The 14,181-nt window shown below is 36.8% G+C and overlaps 1 protein-coding gene across 1 annotated transcript in view; it reads right to left on the bottom strand.

Annotated features, from left to right (window-relative positions):
* Positions 1–14,181, bottom strand: part of NEGR1 (neuronal growth regulator 1) — an 814,177-nt gene that overhangs the window by 259,072 nt on the left and 540,924 nt on the right. The gene's annotated exons all lie outside the window — the stretch shown is intronic.

The raw sequence follows: 14,181 nt of genomic DNA, 5'->3' as shown, positions 1-14,181 counted from the left end.
CCTTGCCAGGAAAAGTAATGAAAGGGGTCATCCTTGTCTCAGCTGATTTTAAAGGAAATGTATTTACATTTCATCCACGTGTATGATACTTGCTGTAGCTTCTCATAGGTGCTCTTTGTCAGCTAAATACATTTCTGGTTTGCTAAGATATTTTGTAAGAAAAATGATCAATTTGGATAGCATCATATTGTTTCAGAATACTTTGGTTCTCTTTTTATTTAAGTATGTTAACATCTTGTTACTGTTCTACTTGGGATATTTCCAGTATTTGTGTACCTGATATTGTAGTTTGTTGTTTTTCTGTTAGATGCTTGCTTTCTCTTTTGTGCACTGGACTTTTGATTGAGATTTTGTGTTTCTTGAACACCACTTATAGAAAATTTTGAGGCCTGCATTCAAACTGTTTTCTACACAGAATATTGCTTGTTCTTCTCAGAAATAATTTTCTTTCCTACAACTTTCTTCCTTTGCCTCACTGCTCTGTGCCAAGAGGGGGATAGGACGAGCAGGATGAGCTTTTTGTCTGTTTGTGTCCTGCTTCATCCCTCAGGGGGTCACCCTTTCCTTGCCCCACCTTTATAACTTACTAATGTGAGTTCCCATACCAAATGGGACCTAGCTTTTGAGTCCAGACTTCTAGGATTGGCAAGGTGAAACCAGATTCCACACCTTCAGAGAGTAGCTGGTCAGGGCACCTTGTCCCACAGAATAGCATTTTTTGGCAGTCAGACTTCCAATTTGTGTTTCTTATATTGCTACAAGCTTAGCCATGCTGTCAACAACATATTTTTCCAGTCTATCTAGCTTCTAGCCATTTTAGGTGTTTAATACCAGGAGGGGTTTTTCTACACATCTGGCATGGTTGATGGTAGGAAATAACATGTCACCAGCTTTCTTTGCATGACAATTGGTCATCTTTATAATGCACCTTATTGTTTTTCCTCTTGTCTCTTCATCTCAGCCTCTTCTCTCTTTGTAATTTTGTGATACCATTTTTTGTGAAGGAAATGTCTTCTTGTTTCATATTAAATATGCTAAAACATTTTCTAACATTTTCTCTGTTTTGCTGTCGCCAATCATTTAAATAATATATTCTTCGTCAAGTTTTATTTTTAAATGTGCTTTTTTCCCCCTTGTTCTAGCGTGTATCTGAGAATTTGCTTAGCTCCCAACCCTGACCCCAACTGCTGATCTCTTACTGTGCAAAGTTCCTCTCTGAAATGAACTGATGCTTCCCAACACACAGGTACATAGTTTGCAAATACTCTACTCACTATCTCCCTGATTTCTGACTGGATCTATTTCCCGGGCCAAAGTGCAGAGCATGTCTCTGGTCACAACCTTCCTCCTCCTTCCTGTGTCTAGCAGGATGAACCAAGTATAATTTGCAAGATCTACTTTAGTTCTTCCTCTACTTCTAGTCCCTGATACTATATACTTGGAGCCAGTGGAAAGCTGTCCCCAACATGGTCTAGTTCTAGTATTCCTCTCATTTTTACCCCCTACATATAAAGTTTTAAATTGTAAAAACATACACCTTGAACTGCAACAGACCAGTGGCTAAAGGAGGCTAGGATGAAAGCAAGGGACTAATACTCTAACTGCTTCCAAAAGTTGCAACCGAATACAGAGGGGGGATTGTCCAGTTTTGCCTTTGTAGATTCTGGAAATTTCTGAGCCAAGAAGCAGACATGAGGGAGACAAAGTTCTCTGTTTTCTTTCAGGAAGGCAGGGCTGTTTCTTCCTTGAAACTAAGCTAGGTACATCATCGTGATTTTGTTTTTTTTTTTGTGTGTGTGTGTTTTCTTGCTTCTTTGCATGCTTTTTCCTGACTCTCTGAGCTTTTTATTGTGGATATTCCTTCGGAATATTGGCTTTGGGTCTATTTTAGGTTTTGGAGGTTTTGCAGCAATTGTTCTTTTTCTTTGTCTTCAAGTCGTGTTTTTTTTTAGGAAAGTTCATGTCAAAGGTTGATGGCCATGTGCTATTTTTGAATCTAACTGTATTTCTGAGCAAAATGATATGAAGCCTCAAAGGCATGATATTCATAGATTATTTTTCTCACCATGACTGACAAAATTTGCAAATATAAATTCAGTTGGCTATGCTTCACCTTGGAAGAAAGAGAGATCCATTATCTCCCTACTCTTCTCAGGGAGCTTTTAATCATTGCTTCCGGGCTAGATTTGTTTTAAAGAAAGATATGACTCAAAACTTCCTACTCTATACAGAGCTTATAGACTTGAATGTATTAGGAAAGGCTAAAGTACAGTAACAAATAGACCCAAACTTGCAGTGAGTCAACAAAACAAGTTCAATTCTCACTCATCTAATAGTCTGTAATGGTTCAGACTGTTGAAAGGCCAGGAGTGAAATGAGGTAAGAGAGTAGGGTGGCCTTTGCATACAATCAGTCAGGGGCTCAAGATCATGGTAGCTTTGTTCTCTTCAATGGAAACTTTCAAGGTCACCCTGAGGGTTACTCACCCTGTTGGCCAGAAAGTGGACCAAGCAAGGATGTATGCACGAGCAAGTTCGTATAAGCCAAGCATGTAAGTGGCCCAGGTCCTATGTGCTCATATTTCATTCCCTGGCACACAGCCACATGCCAAAAGGAACCCCGAAGTGGGCTACACACTGCAGTCCAAGCCGTGGATGAAGGAAGGCTATAAACACTGATTTTGATAAATAACTGGACATTTCCATCACATGGGCAAACTAGAAATTTTTTTCAGGACACTGGACTCTTGAAGTTATGTAACTTGACTCCAAAAAAATTCATAAATCATCAGATTCATCTATTTCCTGTTGGGCTGTGCGAACACCTCAGGAGAGGCTTTGGCAGAGGTCGCATCTGCACGTGAATTGCCCTGAGCTTCAGAGTCCTTTTGACGTCCTCAAAGAACAATAGCAACAGTAGGGTTTGCACAACCAGCCTGTTGACAAGTGTAAAACAGCATCAACAAATGGAGCCTTTGTGAAGCTCAACCTAAGGGCTGATACAACCCCCTCACCCCTCATCCTATCATGTAAATGTATGCTAGCTGGTTGCACTAAATGTGGAAACATTCTCAATATCTGCTCTAGGCCACAGAGGGCCTATTTGTGTAGACTAGGAAAAAAGTATGATTTATTACAGAAACAAATTAATATGCACTAAGCTAATATGTTTCATTATATTATATAAAAATTTAAAAAGTTTATCCAAATTTTTAACTCTACCTCGGAAACAACTGGGAACCGGGTCTAAGATATGAATTGCCATCAAACCACTTTTAACTTTTTGTTGGACTGGAATGAACTATGGATCTCATGGCTGTAAGAGCTGAGTAGTGAAACAGAGTGATTCGTGTTTAAATGAAGTTTTATCATCATTCATTTTATCTATGAAAACCACACCGTTTAAATTCCCCAGCATGGTGGTGGGCTTTCTTCTCCCCCTTTTTTCTTTTTGGTTTTGTTTTTATTTGCTTGTTGTTTTGCACTGCTGTTAACTTTACCGTGTAGCAGCAAGCAGACAGGCTACATGACACTGAGACTTCATTACATTCACTATTAAACAAAAGCTCTTATTTCAGACAATATGCGAACAAACTTCTTTCGAGTGCAGCATCATTCCTCAGGATTATTTATTGTGATTGTTTTATCTCTGCACCGAGAATCCTAATTTTCTCGGTTCTTCACTTTATTTCAGTGTCAGCTATCCTGACAGCTAACACCTGTGCATATTCTGGTTTTTCAAATCTTCCCCTCATTGCACACAGTGATCCTGTCTCCTTACCCTTCAGACTACACTATCTTTCTGAAAGTCTCTGGAGTTTGCACAATTTACGGAAAATAATTAAATTCCACTTTGATTTACATGGAGTCAGGAGGATATAATAAAAGAGCCTCAGACCTAGAATCAGGATTTCAGGAATCCATTCGGAGTATTTCTGTAAACTGTGTGATCTAATTTCCAAAGCTGTCTGACCCACACGCGTATACCCGTAGGACCAGGGAGTCAGGGTGATATGACAGTCATGATCAGCTACAGAAGTCCATGTGTCCATTCATTCATTCACTCACTCATTCATTCATCCATTCAAACAGACATTTATTACCAGGCACTGTGCTGAGTATTGGGAGTAATAATAATGTATCCTAAGTCTTTTCATATATTAACTGGGTTAATCCTTGTACTGCTCCTCTTAATGGCTGAAGATACTGACATCCACAAAGCTTAATAATTTGCTCAAGCTCACACAGCAGTAGTTAGTGGCAGGGCGAGGATTCAAAGTCAGGGTGACCAGCTCCAGGGCTTGTCCTCATAACCACCGCGCTGTACTACTTGAAGCACAAAGGTGAGTAAGAGGGGCCTCCCTCCTCAAATAGCTGGCAGGCCACAGAGAAAGGTAGATATGTAGACATATAGGGCAATGTGATAAATGCAGCCCACAAATCCTCACAGTATAGAAAGTTGTTTGTCTCGTGCTACCCACTTCATCGTTTTACGCAGAGCACTTAATCCTCAGAACAAAGCTTGAAGGTAGCTATAATTATCTCGTTTTTTTAATGTAAAGAAACTGCTCCAGAGAGGTTAACTAATTTTCCCAATACTCCAAAGTGACTTGAGCTGGGATTAGAAATCACGTTTAATTCCAAATCCTATTTTTGTTGGCCTCTATCACACTGCGTTGCTTACAGAGAATCCTTACTTTGAAATTCTCTGAAGTTTATTTCTCCATTGTACTTATTCTCTCCACAAAATTAAAATTTAAAGTAAAAGAGAAAATGTTGGCCCAAATTTGACAAGAGTGCATGAGAGAACAAAATTATCATCCTTCGTAACTTCTCAAAGAATTCACAAAGCAAAATAATGAGATTATCTAGAATATTTGACCCGGAGGCCAGACAGTTGCTTTTAGCCTTTGCTCCCTGTCCTGCTGGGAACTGAATCCATGCATTCCCTAAAATTTGGATACTTAGATTAGAGAAGCACATAGATTCTCATAACTAGGGGATGTCCTAGAGATATGATACCCTCATTCTACAAATAAGGGGATCAGTAGGTAGAAATTTAAATTCTCTGTCCAAAGTTATATGATTAGTTAAGTAACTGGGTTAAAAAAACAGAATTCAGATCTTCTACCTTTCTGTCTTCTACTCATCACCCTGTCATCTCCAAACATAAACACAATTTAAAAAAAAAGTTTTACAAAAAAAAAAAAGTTTTACACAATTGTTTTTAGGTAAATATAATATAGACTGAAAAACTGAGTATGGGGAGTGGTTATTTAGGAATCTGTATATTTAAAATGTTTCCAAGTGACTGCATAAGACTCACTGCTGATTCCCTTTATATACATGAGAAACTCTTTCAAAAATTTGTTTATTACGATCATATACATAAGTAGAAATAAGGGGAAAGAGAGAGGAGGAAGCCAAAAGATAAAAATAAAGATAATGAGAAACAGTAGTAATGTGTGAATGATGGTGAGAAAGCAAGAGAGAATGAATATGAAAAAGAAGAATTGAGTGGGGACAGGTGGCAGGACTCGCTTCAGTGTACAAAGGAACTTTTCCCATGATTTGCTCGCCTTTGTTCCAAATTTGTCTCCCACGACTCTACTACATACTGCTTTTTTTTTTTTTAAGATTTATTTATTTACTTAGAGAGAGAGAGAAGAGAGAGAGAGCACTTGTGTGTGGTGAGCATGTGGACGGGCAGAGGGAGAGAGAATCTCAAGCAGATTCCATGCTGACCACAGAGCCCAACGACCCTGAGATCATGACCTGAGCCGAAATCAAGAGTCAAAGCTTAACCAACTGAGCCACTGAGGTGCCTACCAACCCGTCTTTATTTATACTATTTCTGTAATATTAACCACTCTTCTTTTGGTCTTTTCACACACACCTACATCTGCACACAACATACGAATACGTTCAATAGCAGACTTAAAAACTCATGACAATTCCTGCAAGTTTAATCCTAATGACAGGGAAAATTGACCCCAAAACCCTAATTTACAATTGTTCCCATTCTATGAATGGCTCTCTGTGTTTGGTTAAAAATAATTGAATTACATATTATTTTGTTTGAGATGCATGCTCATGAGGAAGTACACTGATAATGTTGGATTTAAATAAATATAGGTCTATATACACTGTAGGTTTGTGCAAAGTTTGAACTTTCACGATCAGTTTGAAGAATATATTCTGAAAAGGCCACCCTGTAGTCCTCAGAGTTTTGCCTTAGGGGTCTTCCTAGGGCATGAATCTGGATGAGTGAGTCAGGGAAGTACACATAATTGTTCCTTTCCGGATCGCCACCACTTTCCATCAGTCTGGCATGGTATCATTTTCAACCTAAAGCATTTTCATCCTGTTAAGAAACTGCTTTCTTACTACTGGCTGATAGTCAATCTCTTATTATACCTATTGTTTTATGTATATACACATGAAACATTGCTTTTGCTTTATATATACACACACAGACACAAGTATATATTTTGAACTGATAAATGTCAACTTAGAAATAACAAAACAAAACAGACTCTCATCTAGCAGAAAGTTTCACTCATGTGTTTGCTCAATGCAAGGACATTGTTCCATCTTTTCGCTTTCATGAAAAAGAGGAACAATAAAAATATGCACACTTGCTTACCGTAGATGCGTTTTGATTTTCCATGAACGAAAGGGTAAAAGATCACTCAGAGACCCTTAACACTAAAACTCTCAGCACTAAGATAAAAGTATGGGAGGACACATTTAAGTTAAATTGGGAAGCATACTCATTAAGTAAAAATAGCCTCATTAAGTAAAAATAGTCTTGGCACACTAGTCATTAATTGAAGTGTATGTCTAAGATTTAAAACAAAGGACCAATTATGTCTCCTTCAATAGAAGAAATTGTGTATTCCTTAACTGCATGTTTAATAACACAGTTTTACTTCAACTGAGGAATTATATAAACCATAAATTAAATCTGAACTTCTTATGCCATGGAAATCCCAAGGTGAAAAGAACAGGTTTAATTGTTAGGTTTCTATAGTCTATCGAGGAGAAATGTTTTATTTAAAAATATGTTTTCTGAAAAAATTTAAAAAATATATATATTTTCTGGGTGATTATCCATATGTTTCTGATATTCAATGTCCAATACATGTAGGGATTTTTCCTTTCAAATTTCTTAGCTCCTCAGACCTCCGTTAGCTAGAGTTGATATCATTTTAAGCCTTTATTTTGCCCTCTCCGTAACAAAATGGAAATCATTGAAGTGTACCCCATAGGTGTAGGAAATAAAAGTATTTCATTGCATCTCTTAGTATTTAGATGTATCTCTGAATAGTTCCATCATCTCATAGCTATTCTTTGATTGTGAAGCTGCATCTATAACTGCCTATGAAAATCCATGAACTCTTACTTAATGGTGCCCTGCCTTCTAGCCTCTTAGGTACCTGCCCCCCTTTATGGTCTCTTTTTTGGTCTCCTCCAGCTCACTGCAGCAACAGTCCAAGCAGTGCCTTGTCCCTGACTCCTACGGGGCTAAGCAAATGCTGCTGCTTTCATGTGAGACTCCCTTTTTCTTGATTTTCTTAAAAAAAAAAAATCTGCCAAACTCAATTTTATTCCGTCAGGGTCAAGGCCTCTTAGAAGCCTTCCATGATTCCCCAAGGCTGTGTCTGGAGCTCTTCTGATATCCTTGTGTAGTACTTAGTGATGGTTTATCAAAGCACTTGCCACACTATTCTATGTATCTCTCTTGTCTTTCTCCTTTCCTTGGAGATCAGTATCATAGGCCCTAAAACCTCGATAGTGTCATGGTAAGTAATAAGTAAATAGGTAAATAAATACATATATAAATGCAGGTTTATTGCAGTGCTTCATTATTACTCTAGAAATGGCATATGAACTAGTACTTTATTGAACAGACAACAGTATGCATTTTTTATATCTGCCTTATTTCAGATAAATGTTAATCAGCTTGTAATAAAATATAAAGTATAGGCCAGTGGCCTAAATCATAAGCAAATGTGAAAGATGAGGCAAATGTAAAGTAAAGGTAGAAGCATAAAATGGACCAGAAATAAAAGCTAATGTGATAATTATGAATTCAAATAATACTCATTTTTCTTCTGGTCCTGCAATAGTATCTTACACATTCCAACTCTGAATTGGGATTTCTCTTTATTTGAGGTGATATGTTCTTGTCTGTCATCTACAATTTCTTATAATCCTAAATCTGAGATGTCTGTCCAACTTCCAAGGTTTTGGAGAAAACTTGTGAATAGACTAAAAAAAACTGGTCATTTCCCTAGAAAGCCTCCTCCTCTGTCTCCCCAGTGGCCCCTCATTTCAAGCTTTGATACAATTGTACTAAGTTACACTAATTGGTACATTCTTTCCCACATGTTTGGAGCTAGTTATATTGGAAGATAAAGTGCACATTTGCATAAATGAATATGTATAAGATGCAAAATAATGCACAAATATGTGCCTATGATTTATTGGATGAAAACTTAGTTCACAGTACACCCAAAAATATCTTTACTGTTTGACCATAGGAAGAATATTCAATTCTATTTTACTAGAAATTGTGTGTGCAAAGTAATTCCTGATACCAAATAAAATAATCAATATAAATCTGACTGTCATCAGTGAAAATTGAAGTAATGTTGAGACCTCTTTTTACCTTAATCCAGTTGACCCTCTATTTTTTCTGGTTAATTAACCTTCTTTTGTTCATGTCTGTTTTGTTCTTGAAAAGAAGGGACGTTATTAAATGTTTTAATCTCCTTGAACCTCAGTTTTCTTAGGTATAAAAAAATGGAATTAGTGTTTCCTCTTTTTGGGTGAAAGCACTATATAAATGTCAAGTTATCACTGAAAAATTTGGTTAAAAATCTGTATTGAAAGTAAATTACTCAACATCTATTTACTTACTATCTTGGGAGAAAAAATGTAATCATGGAGCAAATATAGTATTTTTTTTTCTTATGTCTAGTAGAATGATTCACTAGGAGAACACTAATCTTTTTAGTAATTCATTCAATCAAAGACTACTTTTTTGGGTGTCTCCCATGGACCAGGTGCTAGTCTATATGATAAGAACACATCATTGTAAAAGGGAAGGAAAATCGCTTACTACATAGAGCTTGCATTCTAGAGTAAATATATACAAGGAGAGACAGAGAAGAGAGAGAGAGAGAGAGAGAGATATTTTTTTTTCAATTGCCTGCAGTGAGCCAGACACCATATATGTCCATCATTTCATGTAACCCTTACCCTTACCCAAACCGTGAAAATTACGTACTATTGCCCTAAGTTACAGAATTGAAAATTGAGACTCAGAGAGGTGATGTGGTTTCCCTGAAAATTCAGTAAATGAGACAACGGGTATTCAAGTAAGTAATCTCTGACCGTAAGGCCCACTATTTCCCAAACAGTTACCATTAACTGAAAGAATATACATAAATAGGGTGTAGAACAAACAGCTTGTCACAAGAGCAGAGGAGAACTCTACCCCCTTCCTCTGACAGCATCATCTCAAAGGGCTAGGTCTTACAGGCTTTCCTGATTTCTAATATCTGGGATTCCGCTTCCCTATAGAGATCTACAGTCCTTTATTAGTCTGTGATACTTTCTAAATTTTCCAGATTCTAGCTTTGGCTTCCAATGAGTTAGCATTGCTGATTTTCTAGACTCTGGTGTCTTCTTTCTGAACCAGATCTTCACCGGTTTGCGTCTTTCCCACCTCAGTTGAATATATGAGCTTTCTGAAACTCATCCACTCTTCTATTTTTAATTAACAATTAAAATTATGAGACTAGACTCTTCTAGGCTGCTTCTAGGAATAGAATATGGATGCAATTAAAAACAGAATCTGTTCAAATTTAATCCACTAGCTCCCTCTGGCTTAGCTAATCAACCAGTTTAAATTTGTTCTTTCTTGTTTGGTGTGTGTATGTGCTTTTTAAATCTCTCAGGGTCCGGCTATGATAAAGGTCACAACTTCTTTTTTATTATTTTCGTTTGTTTTTCAATTTGACAAGAAATATGTACACATACTTACCGTACGTATGTATGTAGATGTGAATATGTTTACACACAGAAATTTTTATATATACATATGTATATAACTTTACATGTATATATAAAAGAGTAAGAGAAAATACACATAAAGGTAAGGAGAATAATCACCCACAAAATCTCCCTACTCAGAAACAAGCTTTTGCATAGAATCCTCCTATCCTATAGATTTCTTCCTATCTATAGTAAGTCCTTTCTGTAAATAACTTCAAAATATGCTGATTTACTCAAGCAACCACCTCATTCAATCTGTATTAAATAAGTTTATCCTAGTGATTTCACTATATCGCTTGATTAATTAAATTGGATAGAAATCCACATCAAAGTACTATAGGTACAAAGTATGTGGCAAATATGTTATTTATTGTATGTGTGTGGTTTTTAGACACATGCATGTGTGTGTGTGTGTGTGTGTGTGTGTATTAAATAGGGCAGACATTTTAGATAAATAGTAAAATATTAAACATTTCTAACTTGAAGAGAACCTAAATCCCTTTCTCAAATTAACTTACCGCATAACTGAATCTACCAGAGCTTATGAAAATTTATTACATTTCATCTTGAACCCCACCTGGGAAAAGGGACAAAGTTTCTCTTCAAATTATAACTCACAAAGCTACTGCAATTCTATATGCACATCATATTGATTAATAACAGTGAAAAGAAGCTCTGCCTTCGGCTTGGCATGATTCTATCTTCAGGGAATCTTCAGGTTATCAGGAGATGTGCAGTTCTGTGCTGGTAACATAGACCACTGTGCTCAATTTTGGGATTTGACAAACTAAAGTTTATTCAGTAGGCTTTGGCTAATTTCCTTTGGGAAATCAGCTCAGTGAAATCCATAGATAGTACCCGATTTTTGACTTTTAAAGGGACAAATTCACAAAATTAACACTTTCCAAACCTCCTCATAACCAGGAACATATATAGGCATACACTTACACACCTACACGGCTTAGAAATCGCTGGTATATGTGTGACCTAACCATTCCAAACTAAGGCAAAATTTAGGTCTTGACCAGAAATCTGAACACAACTCATCTCTTACATAAAATATTGATTCCATAGGTATGAATCTAGTTAATCAATCAGTATTAAACCCAATTCTTTATAGCACATTTAGGGAAAAGTGAGCTATCAGAGGTATAATTTGGGAAGCAACAGAAGACAATACTGTTTAAAATCATTAAAAAGTTCTGGTGGGTTTACTTTTTTTAAAAGATGTGAGCTATGTTAATGTTATGTGGGCACTGATATTTCCATTTATGACCATACTTTATCTAACTGAAAATTCTTTAAAAAGATAGCCTGGAGGTATAATTTATTTTTTTTAAAGATTATTTATTTATTTATTTATTTATTTATTTATTTATTTATTTATTATTTATTTATTTATTTTAGAGCAAGAGAATGAGAGAGAGAGAGAGAGAGAGCGTGGAGGGGCAGAGGAAGAGGAAGAAAGAATCCCAAGCCGGTTCCCTGCTGCACCTGGAGCCTGCCCTGAGATCATAACCTGAGCTGAAGTCAAGAGTTCTAGGCTCAACTGACTAGCCACCCAGGTGCCCCTGTAGTTATCATTTAAAAAGCACCTTCTTAACTTTTTTTTTTTTAAACTTTTCATCTTTTCCTTCCTGTTTTCCTTCTTAAATGAAAGTCAATTAACAAAGTCTTCTTTCCTACCTATTCTTAGGTGTCTGGAACCCTACAAAAGCCACTGAAGCACCCTTTCCAGCTGATGGAATATCTCTAGGCTCTCCTTCAAACTTTTTTGCTCCTGTCCTGTATCAAAAGACAATTTCTCCTTAACTTTCTCCTATTTATGCATGTCTTGGAAGCTGAAACACTGAATGCTTGCTTTTGTTCTTGACTATCTTTTTGAGAATGTTTGCATAGGGAACAGTCTTGAAATACAGAAGTTCTATCTCTGGAGCAAAGAGCACGTTACAGTCCAGTATAATAATAAAGATAAATTCTCCCTCTGCAGCAAAGGGCAGGTTTGCTTGGTGCCATTGTTAAAAAAAATAGGTTTCCTAAATTCAAGGAGCTTAGGACACAGACCCATGGTGTGTATAGGTGTCAGCTGGCCCTCATCATGTCACCCTGTAGTAAGTGGAGTTTGGGGAACTGATGCAAAAGATGATGATACTCTGGCTACTGCTATTACTATGAGTAATAAACTACCCTTTGTCTCTGCTTTCTGCCAGCATCCATGAAATTGTGGCAGATCTTTCACATTTCTTACCATTTTCTTCCCCAGTTTCTGGTTTGTAAGTAGATTCTCTTCTCCACTCTTATCCTTTAGATGATGACTCATTGGGTTGGTCTATTTTCTTTTAATTTAGTTCCTCTCCCCATGTCTGCCTCCTGAGTTGACTTTTTTTGTCTAAGGTTCCCACTTCTCCAGGGAAAAAAGAGGATCTGATTAAATGATAAGTGACAATGAATTAAAGACAGAAGGATAAAAGGATGAAAGAGAAAGTGTGAATACAAGGGAAAGTGTAGGTTATACACGGAGTATGGGTCCAGGAGAATCCATACAACAGCTGGGTCTTCAAGTCTATCCCCTTTAGAGACATCCTTTTAAAGACGTATTGAGTCTGGGGGCTGGAGGGACTCCATTACTGGGTGAGGGGCCTTGCTGATCTGACAGTTTGACTCTCCTTTTCATTTCTTAGTGTTCCCTACTAAAAATATTACTTCTTTATATCTTTTTCCAACCTTTTTTTTTTAAATTATTTATTCATTCATGAGAGACACAGAGAGAGAGAGCGGCAGAGACACAGGCAGAGGGAGAAGCAGGCTCCATGCAGGGAGCCCGACGTGGGACTCGATCCCTGGACTCCAGGATCATGCCCTGGGCTGAAGGCAGCACTAAACTGCTGAGCCACCCGGGCTGCCCTTTTTCCAACCTTCTAACAATAAAACCAGTAGGCTCATATTCAGATAAATACAGTTCTGGATTAAAAAATCAGGAATTTTTACTTGCTTATTATATCTTATTTCAGAGTGTTCCAGAGGAATGAGCGGTGGCCCTCTGCAACATGCATCCTGTGAATCAGTAGAAACTTACTATAAATGCAAATTTCCAGGTCATATACCCCATAGATTCTGATTTAGTAGAGTTGATTTTTCCATTTCTGTTGAGCTTTTTGGGTCAATTTGCTAACTTTGTCTACAGAATATGAGAAACTGGAAACTGCCCCTTGAGTCTCAAAGAGATAGTTCAACCCCAAATACATAGATAAGTCACTGACAAATGTTAGTTGATGGCAGTGATTTGCCCTGGCAGACATTCAACTGCCAGGTGTGTTTTGATAGTTAATTTTTGGCCCATGAAATTGAAAGATTCATATTAGTATGAAAAAAAAAACTACTTGGTTTAAACATTTTGGGATATATTTGGAATGATTCCTTCTTCTAATGATATGTATATTATTAGCAATGGCCATATACAGAAAGATATCTAAGTGAATGAAGAAATAGGAATCTTTAGTTTATAAACAGTTTTGGTAAAATACTGTTATCCTAAAAGTATCTTATTTGAATACATTAATATGAAAACTTATGAAAGACTAATAAGGAGGCATTTTTGAAAAGTACAGACTATTTCATTCATTGCTAGTGGGATCATCAGATATAAAATAAGATGTTAGTGAAAAATATCTTTCATCAGTGTTTGAGGTACATTGAGAGAGGGTGTAACGTTGGTAGTTCTGCAGGTATCTCTTATTATTCTAACTTCCTAATAATGATGCTCCTGGAAAAATTCTTTATTAATTTTCTCAATATTTTTCTGACTAAATAGAATTGAATAACCCAAGGAATAAAACTGTCACAGCAACAGCTTTTCTCTTTGAGTACAGACCAGCATACTTAATTTCCATCAGGTTTGACTGGGAGTTTCACACTTAAATTTAATCAGAATATACTCCACGTGAAACCCATGAGAACAAAGGAAATGCCATGTGCCTATAGTGCTCTAGAGATAAAGATACCACAGTTTAGAATGCCGCGGACTACAGTGATATTGGAAATGTTTCTATTTGCACATCAAACTGAATTATTCTGGGATTACTTGGGACAACTGATGTAACATAAAACAATGTGATCA

The sequence above is a fragment of the Canis lupus genome, chromosome 6, assembly GCF_011100685.1.
Source record: "Canis lupus familiaris isolate Mischka breed German Shepherd chromosome 6, alternate assembly UU_Cfam_GSD_1.0, whole genome shotgun sequence".
Lineage (NCBI taxonomy): Eukaryota > Metazoa > Chordata > Mammalia > Carnivora > Canidae > Canis > Canis lupus.
The sequence above is the reverse complement of the archived record's forward strand: the minus strand, read 5'-3'. Positions and strand labels throughout refer to the sequence as shown.